The sequence below is a fragment of the Cuculus canorus genome, chromosome 10 (genome assembly GCF_017976375.1).
Source record: "Cuculus canorus isolate bCucCan1 chromosome 10, bCucCan1.pri, whole genome shotgun sequence".
Lineage (NCBI taxonomy): Eukaryota > Metazoa > Chordata > Aves > Cuculiformes > Cuculidae > Cuculus > Cuculus canorus.
This window is the reverse complement of record NC_071410.1, coordinates 6,281,702-6,303,753: the sequence shown is the minus strand read 5'-3', so window position 1 is coordinate 6,303,753 and position 22,052 is coordinate 6,281,702. Positions and strand designations below refer to the sequence as shown.

At 40.6% G+C, this 22,052-nt stretch overlaps 1 long non-coding RNA gene across 2 annotated transcripts in view; it reads left to right on the top strand.

Moving 5' to 3' along the window:
• The window catches only part of LOC128853176 (uncharacterized), a 71,875-nt gene that overhangs the window by 24,611 nt on the left and 25,212 nt on the right, over positions 1–22,052 (top strand). For both annotated transcript variants that reach the window (XR_008451503.1, XR_008451502.1), the window contains exons 2-3: positions 12,765–12,921; positions 13,818–13,945. This is a non-coding gene — a long non-coding RNA (uncharacterized LOC128853176). The remainder of the gene's footprint in view (positions 1–12,764; positions 12,922–13,817; positions 13,946–22,052) is intronic.

Sequence of the window (22,052 nt, the reverse complement as noted above, 5' to 3'; positions counted from 1 at the left end):
CAGGGTCACCCAGCCTGTGTTTGAAGGAAAACCTGCTCCTTTAGAATAAAAGTTCCTCGCAATTACTTTGAACTAGACCTATAAAAACTCTAATTACAAGTGAAATTCAGCCTGATGGAAAACTAAAAGTATTTTTCTTTGGGGGAGAGTATGAATTCACCTGCATTAGTTGCCCTAGGTAGGGTGAGGAAGTAACTGCCATGAAAGAACTCATGAAGAAAGAATTGATTTTTTAAGTATTTTACTGGACTGTCCACACCCTGCCCTCCTTACCTCTTTTTTTTTTTTGAGAAGCAGCCTGCTATTAGCCTAGCACATATTGCATCACAGTGAGCGCTAACCTTGGTGGCCACATGGCCCAAGACCCTTCCGCTAGGCAACGTCATCTATAACAAGGTCAGGTCCTAATCACTATGAGTAGGACTCTTAGAGGAGTAAAGATCTTGATGAGTAGCAGCACATTCATTTCCAGCCAGCATGGACAGCTTCTGGACAAAGCTTTTCCCTCTTGCGGCTGTACAATTCATAGGAAAAGAGGTGAAAGACTTGTTACTGCCACTGAGATATTCAACTTGAATTGTAAGTTGTGTTCAACCTGAAAATTTGTTATAGCTGCTGTCAACACCATAAGTGAAGGATCCCGAAATATAAAGCATTTTGAACTCATGCTTTTCATTTCCTTTTCATTATACCAGGATGATACTGCCTTATCTCAAACACACACTTGCATATTTGCACTTTATAATGGAGAAACAGCACTACATACAGGTCCCTAAAAGTAAACACTAAACTCGGTAAATCTTGTGTATAATTAGGAAGATTCTTCTGGATTTATTATTTTTTTCCCCCAAAGCTGTTACTGCTTGATTTGGCTGTCATCTGTGTCACTTCTATGGAAAGGTTTTTCTCTGTGCTAGAAAGGGAAGATCAGAACAGCAAGCTAATAACTTGTTACAACAGTGAGATTTAAGGAAGAAAATAATGAATCAGAGCTGCTGACGGTGTTGTGGTTGTTGTACCTCCTCCTTAAATGAAGCAGGTCAGGATTACCCTTTGCGTTAGAGGGTCTCTATAGAGAAGGAGCAGTGCAGATCTTGCTGATGGACATAAGCATCCTTCCAGCACTTGTGTCTTTTGCTAGCTAGATGCATACTGTATGAGCTGAATAGTGGCTTTAAACCGAAAAGAATACAGCTTTTCCCTTAAATATGCTAGCGCCAAGAGTGACAAAACAAACTTGGTCTCAATTTTATCCTTTTGATTTAATTTCCTACTGTATTAATTTTAGCCATTCAATCTCATTGATCTATTGAGTCCATCTCAGCTGTGACCTTGATCTGATTGCTTAATTGGCTTAGCAAAGCCTGGATGCACTTCCTCTGTAACGTGCTTGCTTGATTTCTGTACCTGCTTGATTATTCTTTCTTGTAAGACCTATAAAAAGTAAACAGAACATATTTTACATAAAATGGCAGTCAAGCTTAGAAGTTCCAGGGCAAAGATAATTTCAGGTATATGCATGCCACTCCTCCTAATATAAGCAGAATAGTTTAATCTTGCCTTGTTCAGATCTGGAGACATTTTAATGCTGACATATGCCCTTCAGTAAAACTTTCTAGTTTAACAGATCGCTGTCCAGTAACAGCTTGGCTGAGGCATGAGCTCTCATTTTCTTCAGATGGTTCAGATGGTTGCTGTGGGGTTATTTCAGCTGGTAGCGGAGTAAGGAACAGACCATGGCAATATCTTCTGCAGATACAGTAAAGCTTTCTCATCTGTTTCACACAGGATCCTATCATCATTATACCTGACTGAACCAAATCTCTGCTGCTGCTGGGAGTTTAAGCACGCTGATGCAATGCACTGGCATTTCTGTGTTTGCTTCATTTGCATTTAAACAATCAAAGTTTTTAATTAGAATGCATAAATGAATCATCCACTAAAAGCCTTATCTCCTGTGTTATTTATTTTTTATATTAAACCTTCAATTTGATGGATAAGCACCATCATTGGTCATTTCTGCTAAAATGATCCCATCAGCAGTGAAATCTTTGACAAATCTAATGTTAAATTTTTCATCCCTAGCTTTCAGCACTTGTGGTCCATTATGATAAATAGTATGCCTCACACTTTTGATCTGTTCTTTGAAGCTCTCCGGGACCAGCACTCTGTTAAAGAGGGAGAAGTCCAGGTCAAAAGGATGGTTTGTGATCCAAACAGTGCTCTCATTATGGCTCTCGTTATGTAGCCCAGCACATGCATGGCAGCAAGTGTCCTTCGCTTCTCCAGTGTCTTCTGCCTTAGACAACTATCACTCCTTTCTGTATAATGACAGAATTGGGGGTTTGGTATCAACCTGTTGATAGAACAGAAAGTAATGTGGACTTTCTCCCAAGGGGAACACATTTTCCTTATGCCTTTTTTTTTTTCTCCACCCTGTGACAGTGGCACCTGCAGTCATCACAGAAGTTCCTACCGCTTCCAGAAGTACTTTACAGCTGGGCACTGACATTTAACTCCAAGGAAAGTAATTTGTCCTACGAACTGCATCCTAATACAGAGAATAAAGCAGAAAACACACTCTGCTGCTAGCTTCTCTCAGAGGATTACAGTAAAACTAAACTAATAACAATGCAGCATTCCTTCAAAAACTGAAATCTTGCTCACATGCTAAGAAGCTGTAAGAGTAACAGCATCATCTGGTGGCTTCTGCCACAAAGAATAGATTAATTGATTTTTTTTGTTCTACTTTCATTTAAATTCCTCGTCTCTCAGGTGAGGCCAGGTCCTGAAGGAATGTGTGAGAGGAAAAACAGACAGAAAATGAGAGTAAGTAGTAATGAAATCCTCAGCTATACCAAAACATTAAACTGTATCTGAATATCTCAGATCTTTTGAAAAGGATTTTTTAAAGAACACTGGAAAAACACTATCCTCATTGAAGTCAAGCTTCATTTAAGGCAATGCCAGATGTATTAGGGATTTTCAAAGCATACGTTAAGAACAAGAATGATGCTGCTAAAGGCCTTGAACCTTAGATAAGGATTGGTGTGAATCTCAACAAAATCTTAAAGCAATTCCTTTCTACCCTTTCTTTTGTAAGTGCAAACTCAAATCCTTCCTCCTCCTCCTGCAGTTTCCTTTTGGAATTCTTACTATTGATCCTCTGAACTTTTGGCAACGGGATCAACGTATATTAGTTTGCAAAGGGTTTCAGCTGTGAACAACTGTTACTATGATTATGATTGTAAAACAAGCTAATCCACCACAGCTTACATACACAGTTAGCCTAGCACTAGAGGTGAATCAGCTTCCTTTAGGTATTAAACATCCTTGACCCAAACAAGCTGAAGTATTCCCAGAAGTGTCCAAGGTCCCCAGTAAGAAGTTTGCCACAATCCAGACGAAGCAGAAGGGCAGCACTAGCCCGTGGAGCTCAAACTGTTCAGGATTAGTTGTTGCAAAAGCTTATTAACAGGCAATAAAATGAAAATTATTCCTTCTGGCTTTATTGGTGCACAATGTCTGTTTTACATTCATACAGTTTCTGTCCTATCCTTGGCAGTTGTCTTCTTTGTTGTATTCTTACAAAGAGAGAAATATCAAAACATTAATTTAAGCTGTCACAATGCAAAGGGCTGACAGTCATATAAAGAATTATCATTATGGCAGAGAATGGAGACAAGTTAGCAAAGGAAATTAAAGTGACTAGCTAAACAGAACCGAACTTCTTGAAAAATCTAGGATATTGCCATGACAATGTGAATTGCTCCAACTTTTTCTTTTTGTGTTTTTTGGCACTTTCCTATCCAGACTATTATCAATCTGATGGGGATAAGAAAGAAAAAGAAATCACTTCATATATGTGCTAGTTTTAGCAAAATATGTATTTCAAAAGAGCAGATTCATCCTGTACAAGTTTGTGCAATAAGATAAATTGCAAGTAACATCAATCTTTGTAATTTTCCATAATTGTAGAAGTCAGACTGACCGAGATTACAGCCTGTCTAATCCTTCTTACCAATGCATACAGTATAGAAATGTTTCTTTTCAGGGCTTTTTTTTTTGAAAACAAAATGATTCCTTTCTGCAGGTAGTGGTTCAGGGTCTCAAAGTGCTTTGTATATTCCCAAGAGTAATTTTTTATTTTACAAATAAGATAAGGTAGAGAGTGGTTAAAAGAAGAAAATAACCTCTTCACTCTTGTGTTACAGCTTTGATGAATAACTCTTGGAATATTTTGCTATCGGTCCGAAGAAAGTGAGAGCACAAGAGTCTTAAGGTGCATGTCCATGCCCAGCGAGCTAGACCACAGCTAGACCAAAGCAGTAGCTTGCTTGCTTTCTCTGGTAAAGTAAACCAACAGATTTTTTTGGTCATAACACAAGTTTTCAGCAGGGAACACAGTGCTTAGTCTTATGCTATGTCCTCTCATCATAAGCTACCTGAGTGAGAGGAGGATATTGTGAATTTAATGTAAGGAGTTGGTGAAATTCTTTATCCTATGTTCTACAAATGTCCACTGCCTTCTTGCTATAGTATCTGCAGTGCAAATTAAGTCAGTTAGCATCGCAGTGGCTAACTGATCATGCTACTAATGAAGCATGAGTCCGCTTGATTGCTTTATATAGTTAAAATTTATAATTAATTCTCATACACATAAGCAATTATTGAGTTAGTTCAGCTAGCACATCAAAACCAGACGAAAACACCAAAGGCTGAGCAAATCGGTCTTCCCAAGGTAAATGAATGAGAGGCTTACATGACTAATGCCAACAGGACAGAGGCACAAAACTCCCTGTGGATGTAAGGACATAAGATCCTTTCCACTTGTTCATCATCCTTACGTGCCTTTAAGCACTGTAATCCTGGAATTAGAAAAGCAGTCTGTTTAGAAACACCACAGTAGGTAGCCTTGAGGTTGTGTGTATATTCAGCAGCAGTAGGCACTCTATTCAATAGACGCCAAGACCAAGCTGCCAGCATCGCCAGCTAGAGCTGTCTGGCCAAGGCCTGGTGTGTCCTCAGTGATGTCACAGGGTCGGACTCTAGTACAAAGAAGTCACATCTAAAACATCTGCACAGAACATTATAAGAAAAGAACAGAGGAGGACTGCAAATCACTATTATTCTCCAAATAAATCAGATGTACCTCATGACTTAGGAAAGCAGACAAGAAAACACTTAGAAATGTAATAAATGAGAATTGCTGCAATCACACCAAACACAGCTTTCGTTCCCTAATTGTGTCAATTATTTTTATGATTGTGATCTCAAAGATGTTAAGTTTTTCTAAGAAGATATATTTGCAAATCACTGACTACTATCTGTGAATAGCACGGATGTGTTTAAGAGCTTCTGCATATTCGCTTTGGCCCTTTGACCTCTCTTCACAGTGTCCCAAATCAGGTAGCACAACATTAGGCACTTTAGACACTCCTACTCAAAGCATTCAGACATTCCTGGGATTATTTGGGCTACTCAAATGGAGAATCTTTTTATAAACTGTCCTTTTACTGATCTTAAGCCTCTTCTGACCGACTTTGCCTCTCACATTTCTCTCTCTTTCATTTTTTAATCAGATATGCTTTACTGTAAGGAAGAATTTGACCATTTACTATTGTATTCGAAGTAATAAGCCTACTAGACCAAGCATTCAAGGTAATTTTATTTTTGCAATAGGATGTATAATTGAAGAACCACATTTTCAATGTAAGACACTATCTAAAACTAGTCTGTGGTATGAACCCCGGTCAACTATATACAATCCTCTTTAATATGGCCTTTGATAGTATTCATTTAGCATTCTAGTGCAAAGCCTCAAAAAGGGCATTGAATGAAATTAGTTTCACAAAGAACTGGAATAGTATCAGAAGTCTCTCCAAATTAACAAGAATCTTAAAATCTCGACTGCCTTGAAACAGCACCTTAATCCACAATGAAAATGTTTGCATAGCATTTAAAAAAAATACAAACAGGATTAACAAAGAACTTTCCAAGGGCAAGATATATTTGATTTGATTTTAAAACTGAAAGGATAGTGCAGTGCTTTAAGTTTATTTAAGAAGAGGTTCAGAGAGAGGGGCTGTAACTGGATGAAGGTGGGGAGAAAACCCCTCTCCTCCTTTCCCTAAGCAATTTGAATATTGCGAAGTTTACTTAGTAACCGTATATCAACACTCTAAATATAAATCTAACTGCTGACTGATGCCGTGTGATTTGCAATAGGTCTGTAACAGCATTTCACATAATTACCCTTTCCAGCCACTGTTGTAAGGCAGTTTGAGTCTCTAAGAACCTCCTGTATCTCGGAGCTCTCCAGTGCTTGTACCAAGATCAGCAACTAAACTGTCCCAAGGAGTAGGATCTGTGAGCAAGTATTTTGGGATCTTTTTAGTTAGGCAGATCTACAGCCTACGAAAGGAAACACCCAGCTCATGACCTAGACAATTCCATGCCAAAGGAAGGGGAAGTACTTTCAGGGCAGGAAGCCATCCCTCTCTATCTCAGATCTCTACTTTATGATGGAATGAATTGATTCCTCTCTGTTGACTGCAGGAGAAGATTAAACAATAAGCTTGGACTAGATGATCAAGCTTCAGAAGGCTAAAATTAGATTAAGGGAAGCCTACGCAGAACAATTTTGGGCCTGGTCTTCAGCTAATCTAAGTACACCCACACTATTCCCCTTGATGAAGTGCATGCTTGTTTCACTCAGCAAAAGCTTCGGCCTTTAAAATACACACAGCATTCTCTATCCAGAAAGCAGTGAGAGAAAATCTTCTGTAGGACAGAAAACAAAAGGTGGTCAAAAGAGAAGTAACAGCTCCCTTAACTGTACCTCCATGAGGACGCTGGTCCCACCCGGAGAGCATGCTTCTCCCGAAGGCTTTTCACCAGCTTCTCGTTTCTCCTTCATGTTCCTTTTTGGACTGAGCAGCGCTGTAGTACCAGATCTGAACTTACTATCACTGTTCAAAGAGAGATTGAAGGGCTGCAAAGAGTGAGTGAAGGACAAAGGCAGACTGGAGTCAAGGTGAGCCCCAGGAAGATGAAACAGAGCATCATCTACGAATTGTCATGTCTGAAACGTATAAGCTTAAGAGAGCTCATCCTCACAGAGAAGAAGCAATTTCTTACCTCACACCAGTCTGGCTTCATTTCTGCAGTGAGTCGGGACTGGCATGGTGACCGCATTGCTGAACGTGAGATGAAGTCTTCCTGCCCTTTCTGTCCTGTTCCTCACTTTTAAACTTGCACATCTCAGCACCTGCACCTGGGAACCCTGTTTCTCGACGTGAATTTAAAATGAGATGAACAGGGGTTATTTTGGGAGCAAAGAGCAAACCCTCTGTTAAGCCTTAAAACCTGTTCTGAGTAGACGTTTTGATTGCTCCAGGGGTGCATATATTCATACGTATGTACTTCTGCAGTAAAAAAAGTGCAGCAAAAATGATTAAACACTTGAGGAAAGAAGCTTCCATCTAAAATGTGATTAAAAAGACTAGCATTGTTTAGTTTGCAAAACACAAGAGTAAAGGATGATATAACAGAAGCAGAGAGAAGGGACTATTTATTCTGTTTTCTCTCAAGAACAAATACACAAGGAAAGGTGAAAGAAATATTCTGAGAACATTTGTGCAGCATATAATCAACACTGCAACTCATTGCTGCAGGATATTAGGCAAATTTTTCAGAAATATCTCTAAATATATTAAACGTTACAAATAATAAGCCTCAGTTACCTAGGTGAAGGAGAAAAAACCAACAACAATCCCCCCAAACTGTAAGGACGGTTAGTCCTTGTCCTTGTGCTTAGATTGGTTAGAGATGGAATTTTTGTCTCCAGAGGGACAGCATTATTTATTTATCAAGTGCGTGATATGGGAGCACTCGCTTCCTTCAAGTAGGAGGTTCTGTAGAAGGCAATTAAAAGGGTCAGCAAATGCAGCTGTGTGAAGTCATTGCCCATAGATTTCTCCCAGAATACACAAAATTAGTAATGGTCAAGAGGTTCAGGTTTAGTTATTTTGTCTTCAGCTGGCGATTTTCCCCAATGAACTTCAACTACAGCTAAGAAACAGTCAAGGCTGAGAATGAAAATGGAATTAAATATACTCACGTCCTTGGAAAGTTCTTCGCTAATCCTGCTTGTTTCTATGCACTTGTAAATGCTAAATAAACATTTTTTTTCACTGCGGGTATGGCCTATTTTGAGTATATAAGACAAACTGTTGTACCTCCAGTATTACTCCCAGTTAGCAGTGAGTGGAGTCTGAATTTTAATGGTCCCGTCTGCATCGACCAGTACTGAAAGAAGCCTGGGAGAGAGTGGACCAAGGCGCTGATGTGACACAGTAGTCCTGCGCATTGCTGCTGGTGCTGCTGGAGCCTGCGTTCCCCGCAGCCTGTGCGTCTGCAGTTTGTGCTGTCAGATCTGGAATGCGCTGGGAAGTGGGCAAGGTGCTGCTGCGAACAGAATTAGTACCTGCTCAAACTGTACATGTATGAGAAGAACAAACTGTCTTTCTAAAAGAATTTTAAATGCTACTTTTGGCTTATGAATAGTTTTCTTGCAACTGTCAGGCCATCTGCTTGGAGAGGGGTCTGTAAAGTCATGGAAAGGATCTTAAAATATACTCTCCTCATAAACATCTTTTGTTTGGAAAATCCACATGCATCACATAATGCAGCACAGGCTGAACTGAAACATTTTTAAATGCCGAGGATGCAACCTTGGATACAGCTCCCCCCGCCCCCCGCCTCCCCTCTATTAATAAGCACACTTTAAATGCACACTTCGACACGTTCTCTTATAGCCTCAGATTGGCAGCACCCACCTGCTGGGAAACATGCTAAGATAACTTCCTTGGGTACATCCAAAATACCAAACTGGGTTGTGGGCAGAAAAGAAACAGGCTTCTGCAAAGCAGCTCTCTCAGAGATTACATCATTCTCCCGGCCAATTTTCTGCCTACACTGCACCATTTTGTATGGTGTGCGTGTGAAAAAAAGAAATAAAATAGCATACATCCTTGTGTATACAACCAAAAAGGCCAAATTTAGGAGTGTGCAAGCACATCCGCTTCTAGTGTTTCTTAACTTTGGGGAGCTTAGTTTTTCAAAACTGCTTGGCATGTGAACATAAACAATACATCCCTATGCACATAAACATTTGTTTTGTTTGCATGCTTAGAATATAAAACTGTGTGTATGAGAACAGTGTTATGCTTTCCTTACCCTTTTTCTCTTTATTTTCATCATTCTTTGGTCATTTCTGTTTACCTGCTTTTTGTTATTCTAATGGAAGTTCAAATACACAAAATGCTAATTTTCTCTTACATAAAAATCTAATAAAACTTTCTGGCTTTCTTTATAAAAAAAAATTCAGCAGGAATGTTGATGGGATGCTGTATAACAAGTAAAGAAGAAATACTGTTTAATTATTTTCCATATAAAATCCAATAAAACGTTCTGGCTTCTCTTATTTTCGTGTACTGAGGATTAACATCAGTGTCTTTGTGACGAGAAATCTGCATTCATGGCTCCTCTATTTAGATTTAAATAGGAATTATAGTTCTTGGCAGAAAGGGATCTGTCAAATATCACAGCATTTGTGGCAGGTGGTCACTGCATTGCTTAGTACAGACACTGCCTGCTTAACCATAGCCTGAAGTAAACATCAAAAGTAAATTATTCTCTTTGTAAATATTTTATTTATATTTTGGGGGCTAACAAACATCTTTTCAGAGCTTGGCTGAGACCTTCCTCCATGGATCAAAATACTACTGAACCTGCATTTGGGTGGTTAAAAATGCGTTTAGAAATCCAGGGATACCATTGTAGCTACTAGTGTATATTAGGCTTCATAACACAACCCTCTGCTTGGAAACCTTTAATGACTTGGCTGAGTTGAAGTGGACAGAGCTAAAACTTGTCACGGTTGTTATCATTGCAGCTGCCAATTAGTATGACGATCATGTATTACTTTGCCAAAATCCCTTCCCTCAGTTAAACTGTATTTTGAATATAAATACTGAACAAGAAAAAAAATGTCCTTTTCCTTGGATTTTGCATTTTGGGGGTGATCTGGTTTAATAGTAAGATGAATGTGTATAGTGGTCCTACAGAGGTAACTTGAATGCACATTGAGTAGCAAATGTGGAACTCGAGTTGAGCTCTAAGGGTCAAATGCCTTGAAGAACTGTCTTGCTGAAGGGCAAATCTACTAAAATAAAATGATAGTGTCTGGCAACAGTTATGCCTACATGGCAGAATCTGTCCCAAAACCACTATTGTGGGGAAAAGTCTAGAGATGCTGCAACACATTTTAGATCCATATTTGAACCCTATCTGAACTCTTTGGGCCATTAACTAATCAGCTCTTCTCATTTAAACAATGTTATAAAAATAATCAAGTACTTCTGCCTACATAAATATATGTTGAATATATTTACCTTAGAGAACTGGGATTTTCTTGAGTATTTACTCCTGACATTCAGGAAACAGAAGGAGTACAAAATGTTAAAGAGAAGCAGAATTCTCTGAGATGGGGCTGCGGGTAATTTTCCCTGCAAGCCTGTTTGGTGGTAAGTTAATTGACTCCCACATTACCGCAACGGCAATGTACTAAAGCACTGGGTGCTCGTTTTCCTTCGCTATTTGACTGGCAAAGGCCATCTGTTCTACCCCATCCATCCACATGCACAGTGTCTATTGTTGTCAACAGGATTCACACACACGTGGATCAAGGCAAGCATGTGCCTCTGACTGTTTTGATCCCTAGAACATGGATTTTTCATTTTCTTTGTTTCTTTGTGCTTACCCAGTAATAATACTTGTCATCTGAGAATTCGTATTGATCTTGTCATTGCCTTAAAATTGGATGACAATTACTATCATTGTCAAAATTCGATCTGATGAAATGGCTCCAATTAGGAAGGAAAAAGAAGGAATCCATCACAGCAGGGAGTACTGCATTTGGCTTTAAAGCAGGGAAGCTTCTCTTAAAGAGGTACTGTTGGAACAAGCATAACAGAGATTAGGATGCAAGTCTCAAAATTTGCAGCAATTAGGTATATAGATGAAGTGAATAGCCATTTAATCTTTACAGTCCATATCTGTCTGCAGAACTCAGTTGGAATTCCTCTGACAATAGATGTCAGCAACTGTTGTTTTCATTTTCTGGTCTGGTCAGACACAGAGTGGCAGTTGACGCCAGCCTTTGTGTATTTTCAAATCCAGTTCTGATCATCAGTATAATTATAATACATTATTGGGAGAAGATCTGCTGAAGTTCATGAAATGGTAACAGCATAAATTGCATTATGTTTCCAGATACTGATCTCACCTTCAAACTAAACGTAAAGAGGCAGTGAAAGAATTAAAAACAAAAGAGTGAGTGCACTTCTATTGCTACTAATATTGGCACTAACGCAAACAACTCATCCCTGATAATTACAAGTAAAATTGTGCTAATTACAGATCTTTTAGTTTATAAATCAGCCCTAAAAATTAGTGCGTACATTTGTGTGTGTGTAGGGGTGAGGGCATCTTTTCACAAAACAAAGATGTTTCTTTGATGTTGAGTGAACACTTTGCTCAACAAAAAAACCTGTCAGTGTTTTCATTCTAAGCAGGAAATGGGGGGTCAGATTCACTGCTGGTCTGCAATTCTCTTAAGGCCTTCCCTGGGAGCTAGGAGATATGTGTTGGTGCTCAGCCCTCCCCAATGGACTCGCAGCTTCTACTCACCAGTAAAATGATTTCAGCTCAAGGTTGTTCTTGTGTAGGTTTCTCTGAATCAGACCAGTAAATGCTGTTTTCTCACAAATAAAAGTGTGGCAGAAACTGGGCTTTTGGACTTGTTCAATTATGTGAGCTCCTGAACATGAGACCACGCAGTTTACCTCCCTGTAAAATCACGTTTTCTTAACTACATGGAAGAGCTCCACAAGGGACTGAGGGAACCCAACCAAGCACACCACGCTTTTAGCAGGTGTTTACTTTCTGAGCTAAAAACGCAGCACTAGGATGATGCAGAGATGAGTCACTACACCTCATACAGCAGCAAGCTGTTCGGTAAAAGAAGGTGGGTGAGCTGGTGCCAACACATCTTCCTCTCGCAAGCTGGGTGGACATGAGTTCCCTTCCCCAAAATCTTCCTTTCCCCTGCCCCTGTTTTCATTAGCTAAACCTACTTACTGACTCTGACCTACATTTGCAATAGTTCCAGAATGCAACAGAACTGTGTTTCTGGGGAATTAGCTATTTACTAAAAATTTTAATCCAACCCGTTTGAAAATGTTATATACCAACTGAGCAAACACAGTGATCAGAAAAGTATACAAACCCCATGCAATTGTCCTGGACTTGTTTGCAACACAGTGCTATTAATGAGCATCTGGGATGAGCATGGCATCTTGTACTGTGGATCTCATGATCTGTACAATAATGGCTGATTTTAAATGACTTTTGCTTCATATAGCAAATCCCAATTGGAGAAGTTCCAGGATGCCGCTAGTGAAGAACTGTGGGCGGGTGCATGTTTTGAAGTGATGGTAAACATTGTGACATATACTGTGTGTACCACATATTCTCATATGCACATTTTGACTTTTGTTGCCTTGGCTTTCACACAGTATTTCTAACATAGACATTCCTATTTGCCAGTTTGAGTGGAAATCTGCTAATATGTGAATACTGCTCGCCAGCATGTACCACCATCGCTGGACTTTCAGTACTTCTCTTCTCTCATGAAACAGCCAGCCCTGCGTCTTCAGAGGGGCCCCACAGGACCATGGAATCTGTGCGAGCAAGACTGGTGGAACTGGGCAAGTGAGGAGTGATGAGAGCTGCTATGAGAGCTGTAACTTTGAGAACTCGTAACTCACAGCTCAATATGATTCACCAATTTCCAATGTAAGTAATATTGCCAAGAAGGCCTCGCTGTTTTACTGCCATAAATTCTTTTTTACTTTCAAGAGATGCTGGTAACTAATGCCAAGTTTGGTCAAGCCACTTCAGCAGTTAAACTAAGTACTATGGGTATTTAAATACCTTTAAAGATCTGAGACTAGGAACCAGATTACCTGTATGATGTATTTTAATGATTAGCCAACCCTTCTGGTTGAACTGAAATGTGTCCTGAATCCACAGCTATCTTTAGGAACCTGGACTCAGCCATGATTTGTACATTTGGGGTTTTTTTAATACAATGCATTAAAAAGTCCCCTGCCACATACCCTATCCTGCCTGGCTGCAATTTTGTGTGGCCAAAATTAGACAATTTGCTTTTAGGCTCGTCCTAGAAAAAACATTTGCATCGTGTACAGCAAAGCTACAAAGTATTTATAGACATGGCAGCTATGTGAATCCTCTCCCCATCAATAAGGAGCCCAGAGCACACAGGGAGGGTGACCTGCCGCTGCCCATAACACTGCCCGCGGTCCCCAGAGACGTAGTCGGGGATCCTCTGATACCATTGCAGCAGCTCCTCCACTTCACAAGAGAACATTTTTTTTTAAAAAAGGAAGGAAAAAAGAATACAGTTTCCCTCACTGCAACATAACCGCCTCTCACAGAGACCACCTGGCTGCGAACAACTGTTAGGCAAGATTCATGCAAGAGAGATTTGTATGTGAGCTCAACGCAGGGGAACCAGTGCCAGTGCAAACTAGCTGCTCAAATCTACTGTGCTGAGCACAATGAAATAAAATGCTGGTGAATGGGTGTTTCTGTGAGGTAATACTTCCATCACATCCAATTCCAACATTATCCAGCAAACTGCCTTGCCAGGAGCCTTCTTTGTATTACAGGAAGCCATCTGTGATGGGAGCTAAAATGAGAACAGAACAGGATTCACTATGAAATGCTCGTCAGAAGTACTCCCCTCAAGTGCATGCTCTGCGGTTCTCACACTGCCAGAAGCAGCTTCTCACTGAAGGTGAGGAAGACATTATGCTTTTCACCTGCTGCCTTTTACTGGGGGTCCACACAATCTCCATGGGTTGAACCATAATTTGTCCTTGGCCGAGACCATTAATTGCTATGGAGATGCTGGGCGGGATGACGGCTCATTTTGAACAGGATATCTGAAGCTTTGATTTCAGTCTTTTTAACATATTTCGTGACAGAAAATGCTGATTGTTTTCACTGATCTCTGCTGCTTCTGGTTTAATTTTTTTCGTTCTCCATCTCCAAGTCTCTACCTTTAGTCTCTTTCTTGGCCAAACTATTCATTTGTTGCTAGAAAATCATGGGTTTGTGTTTCAGGCAGCTTCTTATTTTGTCCATCTTTCTGTTCTATTGTCCACATACTCATTTTTCTGCAAATTTTGCATTTTTGTGCAGTGGCAATGGCTACCTACTAATGCCAATATTGCTCCTCAAGAATTCTTTTTCCTTGCATGATCAAGGGTTTAAGTGGGAAGCCTTCAGCACAGTGCAAATTTCACTCCTCAGAATATCCATCTTTTGAGGTAGCTGATTTTAATTAAAGAATACTCTCTCTCCCCTCTCTCTCTCTGGATTATACTTTAATTTCAGTCTCTATCACCACAGTAGATACTTCTTAGATAAAATGTATTTTTGTCTCTTTTCATCCATGATTATCTGTAGTTCTTACACACTTGGGGTCAGCAGCTGGTCCCCAGTTGATGTAGTTCAGGAATAATTCTATTCAAGGGAATTAATTCAGAATAAAATTGGCGTTAAGTTCAAAACAAGGCAAAACGTTCATAATATTTTGCCTTTATTACATATGTGAGAGTGAAACTCTCAGAAATAGCAGTAATAAAAAATGCAGTAATAAACAGTAATCTCTGAAACGTATAGCACCTTTCACCTGAGCATTTTAGACATAAATGCATTAAGCTGCCATCGTGTGAAGAAATGTCATTATCTTAATTTTACACAAGGGAAAAATAAGGTGGCAGGAAGCTAAGAAAGCAGTTGAAAGTCACATAACAAGAACTGAACCTACATCTCATGATCTCCTGTTTCTAATCCTCCAAGCACAAGCAGAATCTGTTCCCAAGGGACATAAAATTGAGGTCTTGAGTGTTAATAGTTATGAAAGAATCAACACGATTCAATCACAAGTACAGTTTGAGTTTCTACCTCCATCATCTTGCCAAATTATGATTGAAATAGAATTGATATCATATCTTAAATTGTTTATGCATGATTAATTTGTGCAGTTAGACTATTTACAAATTTCTCACAGAAGTGTTTGAAGTACGGTCCTGGGCAGAGAAAGCCTAGCTAAAGAATTAAAGCTGTACTGCTGCAAAGGAAGCTGGAGTGAAACCCTACCACTTTCGAAGCAAACCTTCTCATTCTGATAGCAAAAGGATCCTGACCAGGGTTTCTAATGCCATGAGGAGCCCTTGCAACCATTTGGTGCTTCTTCATATGGAAGAGTAACGTATGAGTATGTACAAGGTCTGACACACACACAAAAAAGAGACTGCACCTGTAACTTTTTACTTAATAAATTAAGAAAATCAACTACCACCACCTTCAAAATAATTCTCTTCTGAGTTTACACAAAGCTGTATATGATGCTGCCAACGTTCAAAGCAATTCCACAGCTCATTTTCTGAGAGGGTATTGAAGATCTCTGTTGTTTTTATTTTCACATCTACCACTGACAAAGTATGGGTTCATTTGAGCACTGACTTGAGCTTTGGGAAGAGGCAGAAATTGCAGGGAGCAAGGTCCGGTCAATAGGGTGGGTGCTCAAGCACAGTCATGTTATTAGCTAAAAACTGCTAATAAAACAGAGAAAACAACGTGGGCTGGTGCACACTGACATTTTCCAACTGAGGGTAAGAAAACACCTCTATTTGAACACTTGTCCACTCCTACTGAGTGAAGCGATTGAGATGAGCCTTGTCTCACTGTGACAGGTTAGAACATGTTCTATACCCATCTCTCTGTCTCTCCCCTCCTACTCTTGTTTCCCAAGTTATAGGGTTAGTCTCAGGGTTTTTTTTTTGTGCATATCAGACCTCAGACCATGTATATACACACATACGTGTATGTATATGTGCAGAGGTATGGATGCATATATCCGCACAGACCTTACAGGGTGAGTTCAAGCTGGCAAGACGAGGTTGTTCTATTTATTTTCTGTATACTAGGGATATGAAGCAAGTCATTAAGTCATTGCACCATACATTTTAGGGTGCTTTTTTTTCCCCCCCTTTCTTTTGTCTGCTTGTTTTAATGCCCATTCCAGTCTATACACATCTCTGCACTTCTGATCTAAACAGAATTAGAGAAAAAAATATGTATGTAAGATAAGTGTAGGAATAAAATGTGCCTTGGCAAAGTGCTTTAAACTGCCTTTCTGCCAGTAAGCCATTAATTTGTGCTTCTTTGTTTTCTCCAAGCTCAGAATAATTCCCATCTGCTTTGACTCACTATCTAGTGCATAGAGGAAGAGGTCCCTTTTTTGAGCAAGGATTGAATAGGAAATTTTTGTATTAAGGAAGAATGTGTCTTGGAATTCTTGGGTTTCTACCATTGGGACCTAAAATAACTTGAGGTCCTGCTATTTTAATTAACTTCATTATGATGAGTCTGCCTCTTCTGTTCATCTGTGTTTTCTCAGCTTTTTTTGTTCCTGGCCTGTCTGTAATACATATGTATTCCCCTTCTTTCCTCTCACTGAAGCTGAAGATGCAATCACATCTTTGAACCATCTGTTTTTTAATTTATTATTTTCCCCCACTGCATTGATGGGCTTTCTCATTTTTCTGTCAGGCTAACAGTTTGGCTCCTGTTTATCTAAGATATGTTAACATGCTGTTCCTCTTCTGGGCACTCAGTCAGCCTATTGTATTTTCTGAAATTAAACACCAGAGACTTTTTTTAATATTATTTTCTTCATCAGCCCAGGGAATATCCTCTACCTTTACAGCATCTCTTCCTCCTTTTGTTGTTCCACTGCACATTTTATGACTTTTGCTATATTTAGGCTAATAGGTTATTTTTCTGTCCTCTCTGGATGTCTCAGAGCCTGTCTGGGAATGTTCCTCTACCCAGCGAGGAACCTACTCACATGGAGCCAGAAACAGGCCAAGATTCCTTGGAGGTGGCCGAGGAATCTCCGCAGAGATCCTTGCACGTCCCCATGAGGCAGGACACGGGGTGGTGGGAGCCCGTGACCATCAACGTGCTTGACCTATCCCTGTTGCTCATTCCTGTTCCTTGCATTTGAGCTCAGGAAAAACCTTCCAGGCGTTGGTTTGCTCACCCATGAAATGAGGAGATAGAAGCAGTGAAGGCCCTTGCATTGCCACAGCCGGGGAAAGCTATGCCACAGTGGTCAGACTTGTAATCCTGAGCCGTAGCAGGGAGCTGTATATCCCCAAGGTGGCTAGGAAGTTCCAAGTAATCACAAGATGGAGCATAATGTGGATTTATATTTGCTACCTTACTTTTCTATAGTACCTCCCAAGAGTCTTCTGAGGCATTTCTTTTTTTAATAAGCTGAAAGTGCTCTAAGATTTTTCTAATGAAAATGATATAGAAGCACACGGTGTTATTATTAAAACTTCTCCCCTTTTCTCTAGGAACTGCTAAAATACTTTTACAGTTTATATCCTTTTTGGTGAGCATTAAACTTTCTAATTTAAAATAATAAAGCCTAGTTTGCTTTCTTTCTTTCACTTCTATTTCAAAAATATATAAAACTGTCAGGTTTTAGACTATTCTTATTTTGCTGAGTGATTTTTGGATTTCAACAAAAGTAACACTGGTTACAACACTTTGTGAGATAAGCAAAGAGATTTTTTTTTTTACAGCAAAATTATGGAAATTTCAAAGAACCTTATAAATATCCTGCTATTTGCATACACGAGATAAGCATATTTTAGTAATGGTTATGACAGGCTAGCAAGGAAATGTGTGGGACAGCTATACAGCAAATACACACAGAGTTAGAGAGAGAGAGGGGGTGTGTCTGCACTTTTCTAGGCAAGCCCATGCTTGGTGGGCGCAACATTCCTGGGAATGCACAGGGGCTCCCCAAGGAGAGGAACTACCCAAGTTTCCCAACTTGCAGATCAAACGTTAACGTTATTTTTCTAATGCAACAAGGGATTTTGGTGTGCCCTAGATAAGAGTTAAAATGCTGCCCTTTACGTTTTTTTTTCCACTCAGTGTGGTACAAAGGCTCGGTTTTACCAAGAGCTCAGGGTGCAGCGGTGCCGTATCTCAGCTGGTCAGGCTCGGGGTGCTCGTGCTGCCTGTCCCACGCCTGCCTGCAGCCATCACGTCTTATATCAACAAGAGTTTAAAAGCTCTTGGAAGGATGTCATTTCTGCCAGGGCACAGAGGCAGGCTGGTGGTCACTCTGGGCTGCATGGAAGATTGTCCCATCTCTAGGTGTCCCTGAAATACCCGGGGGCACCTAAAGCTGGCTTGGTCTTCAGCACAGGCCCAACTATCCACTCAATCCAATGGGAAGGTAGCCACAGTTTCCCAAAGTGTTCTAGGGGCTTTTTTGAACTGAACTAGTCCATGCATGCTTTTATTCTGTTCTATGCCTTCGTATTTTTAAGTTGGAAATTGCTTTTCTGGTTATGCTTGAGAGCTGCTAGGAAGCTCAGAGAATTAGTGTGGCAATTTCCTCAGTCCTTTGTTGAAAAGAAAGAGTCCACACAAAAAATGCACTGGCATTTCAGCTGCATAAATAGCGTAAATTGCTGTCAAACAAAAAGATGATTTAACTAAAAGAAACCCCAAACAAACAACCCCCTCCACACACACTTTTCCAAACTGCAGGTTTCCATTCTGTGGATCTCCCAGCTATCTGCTTGGCCCTTGAAAGAGTCCTTGAGAAACCAAAAAATGAAAACCACTTAACTTTCTGAAAACTAATCTTGGCTTCCTGGTGCCTTCTTTCAGGGGAGTTCCACTTGAAGCTTGATTTCTGTAAGTGCAGCTACTCAGTATGTCCTGAACAATTAGATGCCTTTGAAGATGCTGAAAGCCAGACATAAAAACAAATCAATCAGGAGTCTTGTTTGACAACTGACACTATTTCTAATGCAAAAAAACCCAACAACCACCAAATAAAATTATAATAAAAATAAACAACAGAAAACCTGAAAGCCCCAAACTTAACAGAAAATCTACCAAACTAACCCTTTTCTCTTTCCGTTTTAAACCAGACATTTTTCCTACATTAGTCTGTCTAGAAACAAAATGCAGAACTATACGTCTATCTTTCTCCTCACCTGCTGAGGGAGATGACCTTTATCAGAAGCCAAAGCTGCCTGGCTTGTCCGGTACAGCCAGGGACCCCCAGAGCAGTGCTATCGGGTTTCCTCTGACCCCTGATGCCTCCAAATGCTCCTCATTCACTACAAAATTGGGAGAAGAGGGGGCACTCAACCCCTGAAGGCTCTCAGGAGCCCATATGGGCAGAAGATGAGTGCTGGCATGAGGAATCTGAAGGCAGTGAGCAGGACTGCAAGCTGCCCAAACTGCAGACATTATGTTGTGACTTTTTTCCCCAAGCTCTCGCTGAAACCCGCGCCTTCTGTAATGGAGACAGGAAGGATTACAAGCAATCTCTGCCTCCCAAGCAGTTGATATTCACAAGAAAAATAGAAGAGCAAGGGAAGGGCAGTTTTGCCTCGTCAGCTAATGATCCTTGACTCTCTTACTTTGTGTTTTCGGTAGCAACCGCAGAGAGGTCACACATGAAACTGTGGAAGTGTGAGGTGTCTTTATTAAATATATCAATGGAGTTTATTAAATGGAACATGTGGTACTGGGTAGTGTAAGCCACTGTCAGACGGGCTCGGGGTCATGCAGGCCTCCTGCCTTGATGTCACCGGCTGCTGGATTAATACCATGAGCTCACAGCATGGACCTGATTAGAAGGCCGGGTCCCGGTTGGTTTTACCTCTGCCCTCTGCTAAGTCTTTGTTTGCAACGTGAGCAACAAGCTTTTCAGCTCATCACCAAGGTGCCACGTTCAGAGCCGAGGCGGATCACTTAGGTCTTTTACCACCTCTGCCAGGCATGGGGTTTAAAATTCCCATCCGGCAGGAGAAGGGCACAGAGGTGGAATCATTATCTCCTATTGTCCAATTGATTGTTTGGGCACTGGAAAAGTCTTCCTTTTTGAAGATATTTTCGTTTTCTTTTTTTTTAATCTTTCCCCCCCTTTCTTCTCATTTTCAACCTGCACCAGGAGGGCAGAACAGAAAAGGCTGCTGAAAGACTTTTTTAGCTTGCTTTCTCTCAAGGGATTCTAGTTCATGGCAGAAGAAACTAGTCTCTCTGACAGGAAAAAGTATTGTGTTAGAGACCCTTCACCATAATGAGGCAGTTTTCACGTTTGGAGCTACGGGATTGCTTGCATTGGCTTGGCCAAAGATGGAGAAAACAAAGAGAAGCTCAGACTGCACTGAGGGGTGAGAGAGTATTTCTTGTGATTCAGAGGAATGCAGATGGAAAGAAGGGATTTGGTGTGATGGTGCTCACTGCATGATTAGAGGTGACAGGAACAACAGTGCATGGCTATGTCTACACTACTTGTTAGCAGCATGCTGGCCTCTCAGGGAAGAAGGATGTCTCCTGTTAGATACAATACCTTTAAAATAAAAGCGGATGGGACTATGTAAAATTGAGGGAAGCACAAAGGAACCAAACAAGAGGACTTTCAAACTGCCGGCTAAGACTGTGTTTTTCTAGCAGCCAGAGAAAAGTGAGACTGACTCCAGAAAAGTGGGATTAATGCAGCTTTAAGCCATCTTTGTATGCATCCAGTTCTGGATGATCAAGGAACTTGGACATCTCAAATATTCACGCCAGAGAGCTCTGACTGCATGCCATGCTGCTGGCCAGTATCTAGTGTACCAAGGCCTGCGCGATGGTTTCATCACACTGCCCACCCACACCGACTGCAGAAAGCTCTTTGCTTGGATAGAGAAGACGTCAGCCAGCAAGGAGGTGAATGTGCTCACTTCAGGCGGCATCCCTGGCAACTGTGCTCCTTCTGGTCTTGTTCTTCCTGCTGCAAAATGCAGGCAACACCAAGCTGCATGCAGATCCTGTCCTGACACGGCAGGCAGAACAGAAAGATCCTGATGCTGTTCAACAGTATTCCCAACTTCGGTAAGGAAATTATTAATGCTCAATACGACAACTGAAGGAGCTATTCTTACTGCAGCAAAGTCATGTTCCTGCATTCATCCAGGTGGTTAACACTCACTCCTTTATGTGATTCTGAAAAACAGAGACAACCTTCCCTATAGCTTAGTCTTTTTCTCTCCTCTAAATCTTTGGCTATGATTGATGAAACTGCCTCACATTGTCAGAACTAACTTGACCTACTAAACAACGGAAATGCCTTTATATATGTTCACGCCAGATCCATCCTGCTTGCAGCCCAAGGGGTGCTCCTTTCCAGGAAACCCCTGACTTGCCATTCTTCATGTTGGTTATTTACCATTTTCTCCCTTTTATCTGCTCTATGAACACGTTTCCCTAATTGCTCAGCTATTTGTTGATTATCCTGTTGCAGTTGTTTGTCAAATTCTTTTATCCATTGATTTGTGAGACCTTTCAGCTGCTATTCATCTGCTAGGGAAGTTTTTAACCACCAATGCTGTCAGAGTCACATCTCCCTTCATATCACGGTCTTAAAAGGAATATAATCATGGCTGTCTGTACTCATTTGTGGAGCCATTTAGATGGGAACACCACATCCTAATTTTTGCCATTCACCTGTACTAACTTCCTTAAAGCTTCCTCTGGAAGCCAAATTCTTCATATCCTGAGGTCTGTGGCTATTCTGCTATGTGAAGTTGCCACTTTATACCTAGATGGGCAAAAACCACGTTCAGTAAAATGAAATCCTTCACCCTTGTTTACTCCTACTGCTATGATGCACATCTGACAATGCAGCTGGGATTTCTCCATCTTGTACCGAGTGAGGTGCATCCTGCCCCACTACCTCCTTACACAGACTGGAGCAAATCTTGTGCGAGCCTTATCCTAAGGGAACTTGAACCACCTGTAAAGCA